This window comes from Mobula hypostoma, chromosome 13, assembly GCF_963921235.1.
Source record: "Mobula hypostoma chromosome 13, sMobHyp1.1, whole genome shotgun sequence".
In the NCBI taxonomy this organism is placed as follows: domain Eukaryota; kingdom Metazoa; phylum Chordata; class Chondrichthyes; order Myliobatiformes; family Myliobatidae; genus Mobula; species Mobula hypostoma.
The window spans coordinates 70,677,694-70,693,410 of NC_086109.1; positions in this window are offsets into that span (position 1 = coordinate 70,677,694).

A 15,717-nucleotide genomic window follows, 5' to 3' on the forward strand; every position below is an offset into this window, starting at 1 on the left:
AATCTATAGTACAGCAATGATAACACGATCAATGAAAGATCAACCAGAGTGCAGAAGACAACAAACTGTGCAAATGCAAATGTAAATAAATAGCAATAAATACAGAGAATATGAGGTATTAAGATAAAAACTTAAAGTAAAATCATTGGTTGTAGGACCCATTGTTGAAATATTATTAAATCAGAGAATTGCACCTCCTCTACTTTCCAACATGTTAATAGAAATTGTTCAATGGAAAGAAAAAAAAATTAACACTGGAAAGTTAAAGATGAATAAGTATAAAAAAGAGAATCAAAAGGAAAAAATGGTGGAATAATTCATATTTTGGGCAGAAGATAAAATCAGGCAAGGAAATAAAACATTTGCCCTTGAAGTGAGAAGTGGAAGGGTAGGTTATGCCAAGGATATTGTGATAGGGAGTGAGTAGACAAAAATGTAGCAAATAGTGTTTAATATGGGAAAGTGTGAGGTTGTGCACTGTTGTAAAGAATCAAAAGGTAGATTATTATCTTACTAGAAACAGAACTGTAAATAAATGAACTACAGAGGGTTCTGTTGTTCCAGGGCATAGATCACAAAAATTAATAAGCAGCTGCTGCAAATATTTAAGAGGGCATATTGTTTTTTTTATTGTAAATGGGATGGAGTTTAGGAATAGAGAAGCTTTGTGATTATTGTACACAATGTTAATGAGCATCTGGAGAACTGTGCAAAGTTTTAGTCCTGTTAGTTAAATAAATATATAGTAGAATTGGAGGCAGTCCTAAGGAGATTCATCATGCTAATTCCAAGGATTAAACAATTATCCTATTAAGGGTGGTTAAATAGGTTTGTATTGTTTAGAGTTTAGATAAATGAGGGGTGATATTTTGTTAAATATACAAGATCCTAAAGTGATAAGATAGAGTAGATGTCAAGAATATTTCACTGGTGGGAGAGTCTTAAATGAAGGGGCCGGTTATTTAAAGATGAGGTAGTTGGATATTTCTTCTCATATAGGAAAGTGAATCTCCGGAATTCTCTGCTCTGGGGAGGTGTGGAGACTAGATTAGTAGAAGTATTTTAAATGGACATAGATTGAGGGCTATAGAAATCTATTACAATGGAGCTGAGGGTTGGGGTAGATTAGACATGATCATATTGAATGGCTGGACTGATCTAAGGGGTCAGGTGGCCTACTCCTCATCCTTTTTTCGTGTATTCTTATTAATTAAATTAAGGACTTAAAAGGCGCATGAGTAATTCTGATACACAAGGGAAAGGTAATATATTCAAAACCTCAAAGCATGTACGTCAAAGTTCATAATGAAGTATCGCACATTGCATATACTGTATCTCACATTCACCTGAGACTCAGGTTTCATCCACATGACTCAGGAACAACTCACATCTAAGTAGTTCAAGAACAACCAATCACAAAATGGCAAAGAAGAACCACAAAATGTCAATAATACCAAGGCTACATGGGAACATCTAATTGGAAATTACTGTCCCGCAAAGGCATCAATAATAAAAAGTGAATTCAGCTAAATTGCTCAAGAATTTTCTGAGCATGCTTTTGGCTATCTTGTTGGATACTTAATAAGCTGAGGAATTTAGTATTGGAAATAAGATTGTAATCTAATATAGTCATAAGGCATTTGAAAATTCACAAGAGAATTATGAAGCTTGCCTATATTCCAGACTCTCGTCTATTTAAAATGTATCATCCATCTTCAATCAATAGCTGAGAAATACTGGACTGGAGCAGATTGCAAACTGCTACTTTTCAAATCTCCAGATTTTCTCTCCACTACCACCCACCCCCCCAGCCCACTTCCTCTCAGGAGTTCATACAAATGAACCAATGAAATAGGAATCTGAAGGGTAATATTCTCTTTCTTATTGTTTTCCAGATGATTACTCACTCACTAACAATTTCAGAATTCCCCTCTTTTGACACCTTCCCAGGCAACCATATGAAGTGTACTGACTGTCCATTCACAACTCAAAGCCAACACATTTGATGCATGAATTATATCTAAATTAACACAAAATGCTGCAGGCACTCTTGATTGTTTATGCAATGGAGCCGTGCAAGATTCATCTGTCATTCAGTGTAAGCTCTTTGCCTTTTCATTCTGGTTCCAGTGTAGGCTTGAGGGTCAAGTAATTACTATTAGAGACTGCTAGCATTTGTTGTTTCTAAATCCATGCCTCTGCACCCTATCCCTTAAAATACAGTGATATAACACATCTGAAATCCTCAAGAATTACTTTTTTTTGTTTCAAAACAAACCCTCACAGAACATGCCATGTCTTTGGCTTTTCAAACACTTTAGTAAGACGATAGAAATTCATTGAACATCCAAAGGCAGAGACAATTGTAAGAACTTTCAGCTAAAATAATGTTTAGAGATCATGGTTGGATTAAATTGTTCTCCAATCTTAGCAATCCATTTGCAAACGTTTTGTCACTATATGAGAAAATCAGTGTGTTGTTCATTTCTGGTGTGTCCTCTAAATGCTTTATATACTTATCAATCAGGTGATCGATCGTCACTACAGAAACTCATTTGTGACGTAGGAAGGGTGTCTCATCGCTGACTGGCTGCACGGTGAATTCTGGGCGTTATGGTCTGGAATTTTACCTGCATTGGCTTATAAGTAGGATTGAGGCCTACATGTCTGTTTGCAGAATTGTTTGTGAAAACTATGCTTCTAGGAATTCTCTTCCAAGTCACATGTTTGCTTGTGCCATGACTTTGACTGTTGTCTCAATCTTCGTGGGTAGAGCTTAGGAAGAGTTGGTCATGCCGCTTCACAGCCAGTTGATGTTCATGGATCCTTGTGGATAGTTTTCTCCCAGCCTGGCTGACATAATATTTGCTGCAGTCCCCACATTGGGTTTTGTAGACCCCACATTGGATTAGAGATCAATTCGAGCCATTTACTTTTGTAGGTCTTGTGAGCAAGTTTCTGTCAAGGAAAACAATATAGAGCTGAGTGTTTATATGCTAATGCAATTTATATTTATCAAAGTAGCTGGGTCTTTGTTTACAGTCTCCTTAATAAATCTCAGGGTAAGGCTTGATCATTTTAACATTTTGGACCTAATCTTGCTGAGGATATATTAGGTTACTGTACTCAAGGTTTGTCAAATCACTGCCAGAATTCATTTTGTGAATATTTTTCTATAACTGATTATGGCAGCGGCCTTTTTTTGTTAATACTAAGAATTTAAAATGATCACTTATATGAAAACATTTACTTAGCCAAGGATTAGACAACTATTTTTGACTCATCGATGAAGCATCAATAACATCTAGCAGAATGGACAGGTGCAACCTACAACTAGTATATAAGGAAAAAAATAGACCTTTACTGATAAGCAACTTTGAGAAATCAAGTATGGAAAACCAGAAACGTGCATGAGATAAATGAAGGCAGTCTCCATGTTCCATTCTGTCTTCATTGGCTTATTCCTACCATTGAATGATAGACTTAGCTACTTTTTTCTTTTATGCACATCAACTTCCTCTTCTTTGATACTTTATTAGATATTACTTTTTATGATTTTTCCAGTATCACTGGCTACATTAAAACATCTACTCATCTTCTGAACAGTCTTAATATAACTATTCCAATGCCTAGATGTCACTGACATTTTGCCACATGAATGCAAGCTCTCATTTCTTTTTATTAAGTTTTTGGGGTTTTATGTTCAGTTCTTTTTCTCTAAAATGTTGGCATTCCAGTCAGTTTAGACACTATTTTCTCCACATCAATGCCTGAGTGCTTTAAGCCACTTCATTAACAAAGGCCAAATGTCTCATTAGTGGTCATTAAGGTGGTAAATTAATATAATTTAATCTAACATGCCACGTGAAAATACTATTGTAAGATCCAGCAGTACGTAATAATCGGTTGAAAATGTTTCTCAATTCAAAATTATACCCTGTCTGCGTTATATAATTTAAGTCTTGGGGAATAAGTATGGAGTGAATTGGTGACATGTGCATGAAACAAGCATCTTTCAACAACATCCAAGAAAGGAAACACATTTCTCCACTGCAAACTTCAGAACTTGGTGGTAGGAAAGCTGACTGATGTCTTCAGTAAAGGAAAACAATGTTCGACATATAGGGAAAGTAACCTTTCAGTATTAGCATGAAATCAGGTCTGGCATCAAAACCTTTGTGGGTCAGTGGTGTCAGTCACTGTGATAAGTCGATCACACATCTCTCACAAGTAGAGTTGTCTCATACTATCTGATATCTATGTACACAACATTATCACCCAAAGGATATAAGAAGGTACTCTTCTGAATGTATGAAATAGATAGCATCTTTTGTTTCTTGAATCATTTTGAAAGTGGTCTGAAGACAATCTTGATGTAGTCAAATACATTTTGCAAAGTTGACTGATGGCAAATTATCATATAGAGAAATAGTTTATTCATGTTATTTATGTATCAGGGGAAATAGAGTGCTTTTCCCCCCTTCCTACCCTTCCAATCCTGTTGAAGGGTGTCAGTTCGAAACATCGACTATTTATTCCTCTCCACAGATGCTGCCTGATCTGCTGAGTTTCTCCAGCATTTTGTATGTGTTGCCCTAACTTATTCATGTATTTATGATTTGGTCATTATAACTTGCCTTTCCATCATAATGTAAAATGATAAACATATACGGTCTCTAATATTCGTGGCCCACCATGCTATCCTCATTGTTACCCTGCACTTTAATGTTCTGACTCTGACAATCTGTGATTCTGTTTTGGAATCTGACAGACTAAATGTTTATCTGTCTGTACTTAAAAAACTATTGGTAAGACCTCAGCCAGTCAAACCCCATTGACTCCCATGAATACCAACTTCCTAATGGAGTGGGTGAGCTTTTTATTGAAACTGGAGGCAAGCTAATACTTTGCTTTTAGTTCATGTTTCTGCTCAATTGGCAGTTTAACTACATGTTTTCTTAGTGCTTTTCTTAAACATGTCCAGAAAATAGATGTTATAAAATACTCCCTTAAGTATGATTTCTTTATCCAAATAGACATTGTTCAAGAATCCTAAAACATGACAACCATATTGATGATTGTGTCATGGTCCGGTCTGTGAAGTCCACGTTCCGGTTCACGGTCCGGTCCATGGACTCTGGACTCCGGGTCTCCGGCTGTCCCTTGTTTCAGTAGGACTTAAACATAGGCACCTGATGCTTGTCTTGGGGCTGGGAATATAAGTGGCCCTGGGTTTGAGAGTGGTGGCTGGTTTGCCTTGTCTGTATCCTGTCCTTGCCTCTGTGAGGTAAGTCAGGCTGTCATTGCCGTTACCCTGTGGTTGGATCTATCCCCTACTGTCCTTGCCTCCATTGTGTAAGCAAGGTTGTCTTTGCTGTTACCCTGAGGCTGGACTGTTGTCTTCCCTTTCCCTTCCTTCTGGAGCCTTGCCTGCAACCTTATCAAGTTCTACTGCCAGAGCAAGACCGGAGCCTTGCTGTGTCTTGATAAGGAACTGTCTATTGTTACATAGAACATAGAACATAGAAAAGTACAGCACAGAACAGGCCCTTTGGCCCTCAAACCACCCTGCCTCCCATATAAGCCCCCACCTTAAATTCCTCCATATACCTGTTTAGTAGTCTCTTAAACTTCACTAGTGTATCTGCCTCCTCCACTGACTCAGACAGTTCATTCCACGCACCAACCACTCTCTGAGTAAAAAACCTTCCGCTAATATCCCCCTTGAACTTCCCACTCCTTACCTTAAAGCCATGTCCTCTTGTATTGAGCAGTGGTGCCCTGGGGAAGAGGCACTGGCTATCCACTCTATATATTCCTCTTATTGTCTTGTACACCTCTATCATGTCTCCTCTCATCCTCCTTCTCTCCAAAGAGTAAAGCCCTAGCTCCCTTCATCTCTGATCGTAATCCATCCTGGTAAATCTCCTCTGTACCCTTTCCAATGCTTCCACATCCTTCCTATAGTGAGGTGAACAGAACTGGACACAATACTCCAAGTGTGGCCTAACCAGAGTTTTATAGAGCTGCATCATTACAGCGCGACTCTTAAACTCTATCCCTCAACTTATGTAAGCTAACACCCCATAAGCTTTCTTAACTACCCTATCCACCTGTGAGGCAAATTTCAGGGATCTGTGGACATGTACCCCCAGATCCCTCTGCTCCTCCACACTACCAAGTATCCTGCCATTTACTTTGTACTCTGCCTTAGAGTTTGTCCTTTCAAAGTGTACCACCTCACACTTCTCCGGGTTGAACTCCATCTTCCACTTCTCAGCCCACTTCTGCATCCTATCAATGTCTCTTTGCAATCTTTGACAATCCTCTACACTATCTACAACACCACCAACCTTTGTGTTGTCTGCAAACTTGCCAACCCACCCTTCTACCCCCACATCCAGGTCATTAATAAAAATCACGAAAAGTAGAGGTCCCAGAACAGATCCTTGTGGGACACCACTAGTCACAATCCTCCAATCTGAATGTACTCCCTCCACCACCACCCTCTGCCTTCTGCAGGCAAGCCAATTCTGAATCCACCTGGCCAAACTTCCCTGGATCCCATGCCTTCTGACTTTCTGAATAAGCCTACCATGTGGAACCTTGTCAAATGCCTTACTAAAATCCATATAGATCACATCCACTGCACTACCCTCATCTATATGCCTGGTCACCTCCTCAAAGAACTCTATCAGGCTTGTTAGACACAATCTGCCCTTCACAAAGCATGCTGACTGTCCCTGATCAGACCATGATTCTCTAAATGCCCAGAGATCCTATCTCTAAGAAACTTTTCCAACAGCTTTCCCACCACAGACGTAAGGCTCACTGGTCTATAATTACCCGGACTATCCCTACTACCTTTTTTGAACAAGGGGACAACATTCGCCTCCCTCCATTCCTCCGGTACCATTCCGGTAGACAACGAGGGCATAAAGATCCTACCAGAGGCTCAGCAATCTCTTCCCTCACCTCGTGGAGCAGCCTGGGGAATACTCTGTCAGGCCCCAGTGACTTATCTGTCCTAATGTATTTTAACAACTCCAACACCTCCTCTCCCTTAATATCAACATGCTCCAGAACATCAACCTCACTCATATTGTCCTCACCATCATCAAGTTCCCTCTCATTGGTGAATACCGAAGAGAAATATTCATTGAGGACCTCACTCACTTCCACAGCCTCCAGGCACATCTTCCCACCTTTATCTCTAATCGGTCCTACCTTCACTCTTGTCTTCCTTTTTTTCTTCATATAAGTGAAGAATTGTTGTTTTGAACTGTCTCTGTGTCCATGTCTTTGTTAGGTAGGTCTGGCCGTTTGCCGCTACCTAGTGTTGGGAACTGTCTCCGTGTCCACGTCTTCACTAGGTAGGTCTGGCTGTTTGCTGCTACCTAGTGTTGGGAACCATCTCGTTGTGTTCAGCATTCAGTGTACAGCCCCGACCCCTAGTCCTGTTCCCAAGGAGGGGTCCTGGCTCTGTGTTCCATGTCCCTGTGTTCCTGTCTCTCAAGTCCAAGGCTCTGTGTTCCCGTGCTCTAGACCAAGGCTCTATGTTCCTTTTCCTGATCCTGATGCCTAACCAATGTCCTAGCCCAAGTCTGTGTTCTTGTCCCTGCTCTCTAGTCAAGTCCTGTCCCTCGTACTTCAGTGTCTGTGTCTTGCATTTGGGTCTGTCACCAATGTCCCAATTATGACAGATTGTACATAACAGAAGATGTTGGAGAAGATAATCAGAATCAATTTTGGAAGCTAATGATTATTCTGGCATTTAAATCTGATCACTGAATGTATATTCAAAATAGGTATCAAGTCAGATAAAACAACAAATACAAGATTGTAAAGTAAATCTGTGCTCTTCATAAACATTGGCATCATAATTTTATTTTGCCACTGTTATTTTCTGATGCAAATAATAGCGATGAGTGTTAACTATTATAATCTCAATTTATTTCGCTCATGCTCTCCTTCATAATAGTTCAACTAATATTGTTCTTGCTGTGATCAGGAGAACAAAGTCATATTATAAAAAGGCACCATGGAGCTGAAAAGTGATCAGGCTACAATACATTGCAGCGATATATACAGTAGATTTACAAAAAGAGGAAAAGTGTTTTGTTCTGACATTGAAACATTGTCACGCGTCTTAATCGGTTATTTAAGTGCCTCTCAAATATATACCAGCTTCAACCAAGGCCCCTTGCCTTTTTTTAAAATATCACAGGTGTCTAAATAAATGCCTGACAAATATTCCCATTCTCTCAGCTGGCTGAGTCAATACGTGGTCAGTTTGATTTGCTAACACAGTCTTGTTTAAACATGAATATTTACTATTAATACTGCCCATAGAAACAACTGTTATGTTCAAATGCGGGAAAAATTAAAAGAATCCAAAATTAAATTTCCTCAGAGGGAACCTAGCTTTCATTTCCTGCATGATCACTTGCCAAGTTGTTCTTGAGTATGTTTTACATATTTAAAAAATGTTGTAAGGAATGATCAAGCGATCATCTTCAGCTGAATCATTTCTTTTATATTTTGATTTGTTTCAGCATTTCAGATGTTGTACTGCCACATTTTGTCAGCTGGAGGTGTGACTCATTAGTGCTGCAATACTCCCACAACACTTCAGCTCTGCGGTAGGCATTTGATGATGCTGCTAAGCATCACGAGGTCAGGTTAGGTACAGTCAAAGCTGTAACGCTTATGTTTTGGAATGTGCCAGCAGTGTAGTTGCTCTGAGCTGGAGTAAAATGAGTTTTGGGTGTATAATGGCATTCACAGTCACATCAGAATTAATGAGTAATGTATTAATGTGGCAAAGTGAACCAAACTGGCAACCAGATTAATATTGCTGCCCTCTCTCTCTCTCATCACTTAGAAAGGTTATATTTTAAGCTATTTCCAAACAGGTTTTTCTTCCTAATTAGCTACTGTTGAACTAGTTTATCTGTAGTATTAACAGTTGGGTAAACACATGTGTAAATCATGCCTCCGTTAATTTTTGATTCCTCGCTATCAGATCGATCACAACCTTTCTTGATTTAATTTTCATAAATAAGAATCTCGGTGACAATGCTCTGCACGTTTTGCAAGTGATGAGAATCTGAACTGGAAGGAACAGGGGAACTATAGATTGCATATTGAGAGAGGGAATTGGAGAAAAAGAGAGGAAAAAGAAGAGTTACAACTCCAGCACACTCAGTAAGTTTAATAGATATAAAGTATCAGGGTATGATATTCCAGGGACCTCACCATTACCAAGTGGTTGCACTTTCAGGTGAAAATGTTTGCAGGAACTTCTATTTTTAAATGGAGAGCAGGTCAGGAAAGAAATTATCTCTGTCACAATCAATTTGCTCTCATGTGGGTAATTGTGTTGTATCACTTCCTGTTACTGTGATCTCTCTCCAACTTCCTTAATCCTGCACCCCAAGTCTAAACCACTGTTCATAGTTATTTAATTGGTTTCAAAATAGGTATCAAGTTTGCCATGTGCATTCACTTGGAGCCTGTGTCTCCTAAAGGTAAATTCATCTCGTTCACCTTGTATCTAATTATGTATCTCTATGGAACAAGTACCTGGAAGTTATCTAAATAGTCATTTTACAGGCTCCAACAAAACAATGGATTGAATGGTTTCCTTTAGTAGCATAAATTCCTATGAGATTATAAATTTCAATTTGTGTCTTAACAATAGTTTATGTCATGTCAAGATGCTGAGAGATGCCTTAAAGTTTGTTGCTGGGTGGCCTCCATGTAGATAACCTATTTTTTACTACTTGTCTTGCAACTTAATATATATTACAGCAGGACAGCAGCCAATCAGGGACCACACAGACAATGGCTGAAATGACCTTTAGTGGATGCTCAGTCATAGGCACTGAGCTAAATAGCAAACTGGCATTGGCAACACCTCTTTGTGATCCTGATTTCAAAGTGGCCTCTTGTGAAATTGTAAATGGTAACATCAAATCCTGTTAGGTAATTGGATGAATTAGTAGAAGATTGTCAGCCAGTATCTTAGAGAGTGACCAATCCGGGTTGGTGAGTCAGTGTCTGCCAGTAACTTTGATTGGGTTTCTCCTGGTTAGACCTTTAGTTTGTAGACACTTCTCAGTTAGCTTCTTGTTGACTGGGTCATTCACAATGGATTAGAGAATGGATTTCTGAATAGTCTGAGATGTGGATCATTTCAATTTACATTCAGAAGGTGAATCCTTCTGCAGCGGGTGGATCTTTTTAAGCATGGAGCCTCAGTAAAGCAGTCAACATAAACAACTACCATTCCCACCTCCTTTACACCCCTTCTCATTGAGCAGAAAATCCAAAACCTTGAAATATTTACCATCGGGCTCAAGAATAGCTTCTATCTGCTGTTATAAGACTATTGAATGGACCTGTTTTACTTTACTTTATACCTTATTGTCACCAAACAATTGATGCTAGAACGTATAATCATCATAGCGATATTTGATTCTGCGCTTCCCACTCCCTGATTACAAATCGGTAGTAAATATTAAAAATTTAAATTATAAATCATAAATAGAAAATAGAAAAATGGAAAGTAAGGTAGTGCAAAAAAAACGAGATGCAGGTCTGGATATTTGGAGGGTACGGCCCAGATCCAGGTCAGGATCCGTTCAGCAGTCTTATCACAGTTGGAAAGAAGCTGTTCCCAAATTTGGCCTTATGAGTCTTCAAGCTCCTGAGCCTTCTCCCGGAGGGAAGAGGGACGAAAAGTGTGTTGGCTGGGTGGGTCGTGTCCTTCATTATCTGACAACGTGTGGTGTAAAGTGAGTCCAAGGATGGAAGATTGGTTTGTGTGATGTGCTGCGCCGTGTTCACGATCTTCTGCAGCTTCTTCCAGTCTTGGACAGGACAACTTCCATACCAGGTTGTGATACATCCTAGAAGAATGCTTTCTACGGTGCATCTATAAAAATTAGTGAGGGTTTTAGGGGACAGGCCAAATTTCTTTAGTTTTCTCAGGAAGTGAAGATACTGGTGGGCCTTCTTGGCAGTGGAATCTGCTTGGCTGGACCAAGTCAGGTCATTTGTGATATTGACCATGAGGAACTTAAAGCTTTTGACCTGTTCCACTTGCGCACCACTGATGTAAATTGGGTCGTCCGGTCCGCTACTCCTTCTGAAGTCAACAACCAATTCCTTTGTCTTGCTGACGTTGAGGGATAGGTTATTGTCTTCGCCCCATGCCACCAGGTTCTTAATTTCATCTCTGTACTCAAACTCATCATTACCCGAGATACGGTCTACAATTGTTGTGTCATCAGCAAACTTATATTTTGAGTTTGATGGAAACTTGGCTACACAATCATGAGTGTACAGTGCGTACAGCAGGGGGTTTGAGTACACAGCCTTGTGGGGCACCGGTGCTCAGAGTGATTCTAGAGGAGAGCTTGTCCCCTATTTTTACAACCTGGGTCCTGTCTGTGAGGAAGTTGAAGATCCAGGATTTTATGATTTTACTACTTCAATATGCTGATGTGATGATTATATCCAGTCATTGAGGTGAATTGATGAACTGGTACACAAGTATGGAAGCATATGAAATTTTTCACTACTTGTTCAGTACTTGTGACAGTAACAAACCAATTTACCATTTACCTTATCGACTGGATTATTCCACAGTGAATGAGAGGGTAGATTCTTCAATGATTTGAGATGTGGGTGCTTTCACTTCACATTCAGAGGATGAATCCTATTGCATTTACCTAATTGGTGGTGTAATGAAAATAGATAATTCTGCAGTGGATCAGTGAGTGAAAGCTTTACACAATAGTCTGGTGTGAATCCACCATGTATTTAGTTGCGGGATCCTTCTGATCAGCTCTTTGATGAGTGGATCCCAAATAGTGATAAGAGGGTGCATGATTCAACTGTAACTCAGCAGTGCCACATGGTGAGAATTTTTCCATTTGGTGGCTTAATGAAGGGATTGTTATCAGTTAGTGGATTATTTCTGGGGTTTTTTTTTGCCTCAGTAATAGAACCTCTCTGATAGATCTTCCTTACTTCCACTTAGGCTAAAGAAGATGAGTTCAAGTCACCCAGTGACATTCTGATTTATTGACCCTGTCATGCATTCACTCTTTACTTTCAAACAAAGGGCTCTGTGTTTGCAATTCTGAATGGGTTCTTACTCATCAGTTGCAAGAGGTATTCGTACTTGAAGTCCAACAGAATTAATGCCTTCAGAAAAGACTCAATACTGTGTCTCAATGTGGAAGCTGTTTACAGCAAGAAATGTCAACTGCTGAGTCAGAGATCATGTAACTTTTATGGTTTACTCAATTTTGACTTTAAATTTGAACTGAAGGTTACAACATCCCTAACTCTGCACCTAAAAAATAATGTATCTGAAGGTTGACCATGGTGTGGTTTAGAAATCAGTGCCAAACATGTTCTGATGACACTCCTCTGAAGCACCTTAAGACATCTTACTGTTTTACTGGAGTCATAAATGCTGGGTAATGCTGTTGTTGCTTTACTGAAGATTATCAACAATCTCATTGTTGATGTCGCATCTCTTGAATGACAGAAACAGAAACATGATTATCACATTGAAAATGATGACAATATGAACATTTCTAGCATTAATTATGAATAGGTTGACTTTAATACTTCACACCTTGTTAAAACAGGGTGGGTTGGTAATTAAATGTTTTTCAATTGAAGTTGCCTGAAATTTCTCATTTTGTTTTCCAAACTGGCAGGAGACAAAGCCATTCTTCACACACCGGGCAAAGTCTTCTTCCCATCTCTATCGTAGTTCTCTTTGGAAATTATTGGAATGTCAAGCACAATTTTGCGATGCAGCTTGAGAAGGAATTGACATTAGGTTTCTTGCTGGATCAACCAACAAAGAAATATTGTAGGACCTGAAGAGGTACAAAAGGCGAAAAGTTGAACAAATTTGTTTATTTTGGTACAAGTTCAGGCCCCATTCCGCTAGAGGAACTCAGTGGGCTGAGCAACATCTGAGGGAGAAAAGGATCTGTTTATGTTTGTGGTTGAAATCCTGCATAAGGACCTTTCCTCCCATAGATGCTTTTCAACGCACTGAGTTCCTCCGGCAGAATGTTTGTTGCTCCAGTTAGTAGTAACTACTGTCTCTTGAATTCCCACCCCTGATAAAACTCACCCTTTCCTCCACCATTCTCATTTACCCTTGACTGTGGGATGGTGCAGCATTTGTTTTGGTTCATACCTACTATTGGATGCTTATCTCCAGGTCACAAATTTCTCAGTGCTTTTTCCACTGTGGACAGGATTTGAACAATGCCTAGTTTGGTCTCATTTTGCCACCTGAGAGTGAGAAATAAACTCGCAAATGCTGTTTTCCCAGTGGAATTCCACTGGTCATTAAAGCCAATTGGGTCTGTGTAGTGTAGCGGGTGCCGTAATGCTACTGCAGCACCAGCGATTCCGGTTCAATTCCCACCACTGTCTGTGTGAGGAGTTTGTATGTTCCGCCTGTGGCCACATAGGTTTCCTCTGGGTGCTCCGCTTTCTTCGCTCATTCCCTGGACATACCAGTTAGTAAGTTAATTTGCCATTTGGGCACAATTGGGTGGCATGGGCTTGTCAAAAGGGCCTGTATCTCTTAATAAAACAAATGAATTCAAGTTGCTCTCCTGTTTCACATTTTCAAACATTGCTTGTACAAGTTTTGCTTAATTTGTTCTTAACTCATGTCTTCTGCATTATTTCATTTTTTGCCTCACAGTGAGTGAGACCAAGTCTAATTTAAATCCAATTCAGTTATGAGTAACAATTCTGTGGGATACATGTGGATATTTTATTGTTTTAATTCTGACTATAGAAATAGTGCCACCAGCACTTGGCATTGTTTTGTGGCTTGTTATGTGATGCACAGAGTCATCACCCGGTGTGGTGCTTGGCTCAGGCTTGCTGGAGACAGATTAAATTCTGTTTATGTCAATAACATGCCAGGGACAGACTGCAGGCAGGCACAATGTAAGCCTCTGAAAAGGCCAAGGTTATAAGGATCAAGATCATTGAGCAGACATGTGGGTGTGAATAATATTAATCGTCTTATGTGAAACCTATTATTTTAGGGTTGGAAATCAATAGTACCTTCATTTAATTAAACCACAGTCACAAATGCTAATGTTGGGTGCACCTGTTTAGGCCAGTTTGTTGTTATCGAGGTGTAGTGTTTATGAGCAAATACTGTTTCCTGCATTTTTTTAGAAGGAAAGTTAATCTTTAATTTCCCCAGTCTAATTGCATGCAAATATAATCCATTAGAATTCCTCCAATTTTTCTTTCTATATTTTGCAATCGTAACAACCTTCAATCACAATAATAAAACACATGCTTGAAATATTTGAGGGCCTGCCTTAAGTTTCTTTGCCATTTTTTTTGATGTTTTGGGAGAATGATCCTTGGGTGGGAGTGGGGGATGGGTAGAACTGGTTCAGCTCCACTTCTTCTGGCAAGGACATCCACCAGTCTCTGCTGTCAGCCTGCCTGCCCGAGGAGAAATTCTCTTGTGGTGGAGTTTCTGCTGGCAGACAGACAGGCCATGACAGAATATCACTGGGAGGCACCAGGACAGCAGAGGAGCAGAGAGTGCCTGAGCTGATGATCCCTTTTGTAGAGTAGAGCTCAGAATATCATCAGGAGAAGGTTTGACAGGCACCATTTGTGTGGGCAACAGGGGAATTAGAAGCTGAGGTGGAATGGATCTGCTGCATCAGTTTTGCACCAAGACAGATGCATGCTGGGACAGTTCATCTGACTTATTGCCTTAAGTTCCTAGATATTTGTACGACCTGTCAAGGCTCCAAAACCTCAAGAAAAAGCTGTGAAAGAGTGGTGATTAGACTCCTCGCCATTACACTACAGGTAGTGGTTCTTAAGGGAACAAGATTGTTCTTTTTTTTCCAGAAGAATAGGACAAGGACAAAGATAGGAGTTAGAATCACTGAGCACCTGATTCTGAAGGGGAGAAGTTTTCTCTTACTGAGTATACAATGGAATGCCCAATCCACTGGCAGAGGATTCTGTCATCCTTTACAATGTCAGCTGAACTCAATGTGGTTGCTGGGCAAGCGATGGTGTAAGCCTAGTCATGACGTAAATCCTCTGCCACCTTCTGTGAACACAGAAAAGGATTGTGCCTTCCCCTTCACTCTACACAGAAAGCTTATTGTGCATTGCTTCAAATTTTGTTCATTGAACTATGGTTCTCCAGGGCATTGCCCTGGTCACTAAAGAGTGAGAAGAATAGAACAGTGGAACAGTTGTACATTGTTTTCCTTCAGTGATATCACGTGTCATCTTTGGCATTTAGTTGACATCATGGTGCCCTTCAAAGTGATTTATATTTAAATTGCAATATTTAGGAAACCTCGAAACAATGTTTATAAACTTCTTTTATAGTGTATCTTTAACATTAAACACTCATCTGGAATTCCTTGTACTCATGAAGATGGGTTAAGTTAGGTGCTCACTACCAGGAGATTTAATCCATATCTTGGCAGAATATCAAAAATTTCTGTCACTTTTCCAAGAATCCCACTAATTTTCCATCTAGACTATGGGGGGACATTGGGAGAAGTTCACAGACATTCAGGGTCTGTTGCTCCTGCCTTGTTAACAGCATAACATATGAACCAGAAAAACTCACCACAGCGGCATTCTGCATTTTTGTAAGCATCATTG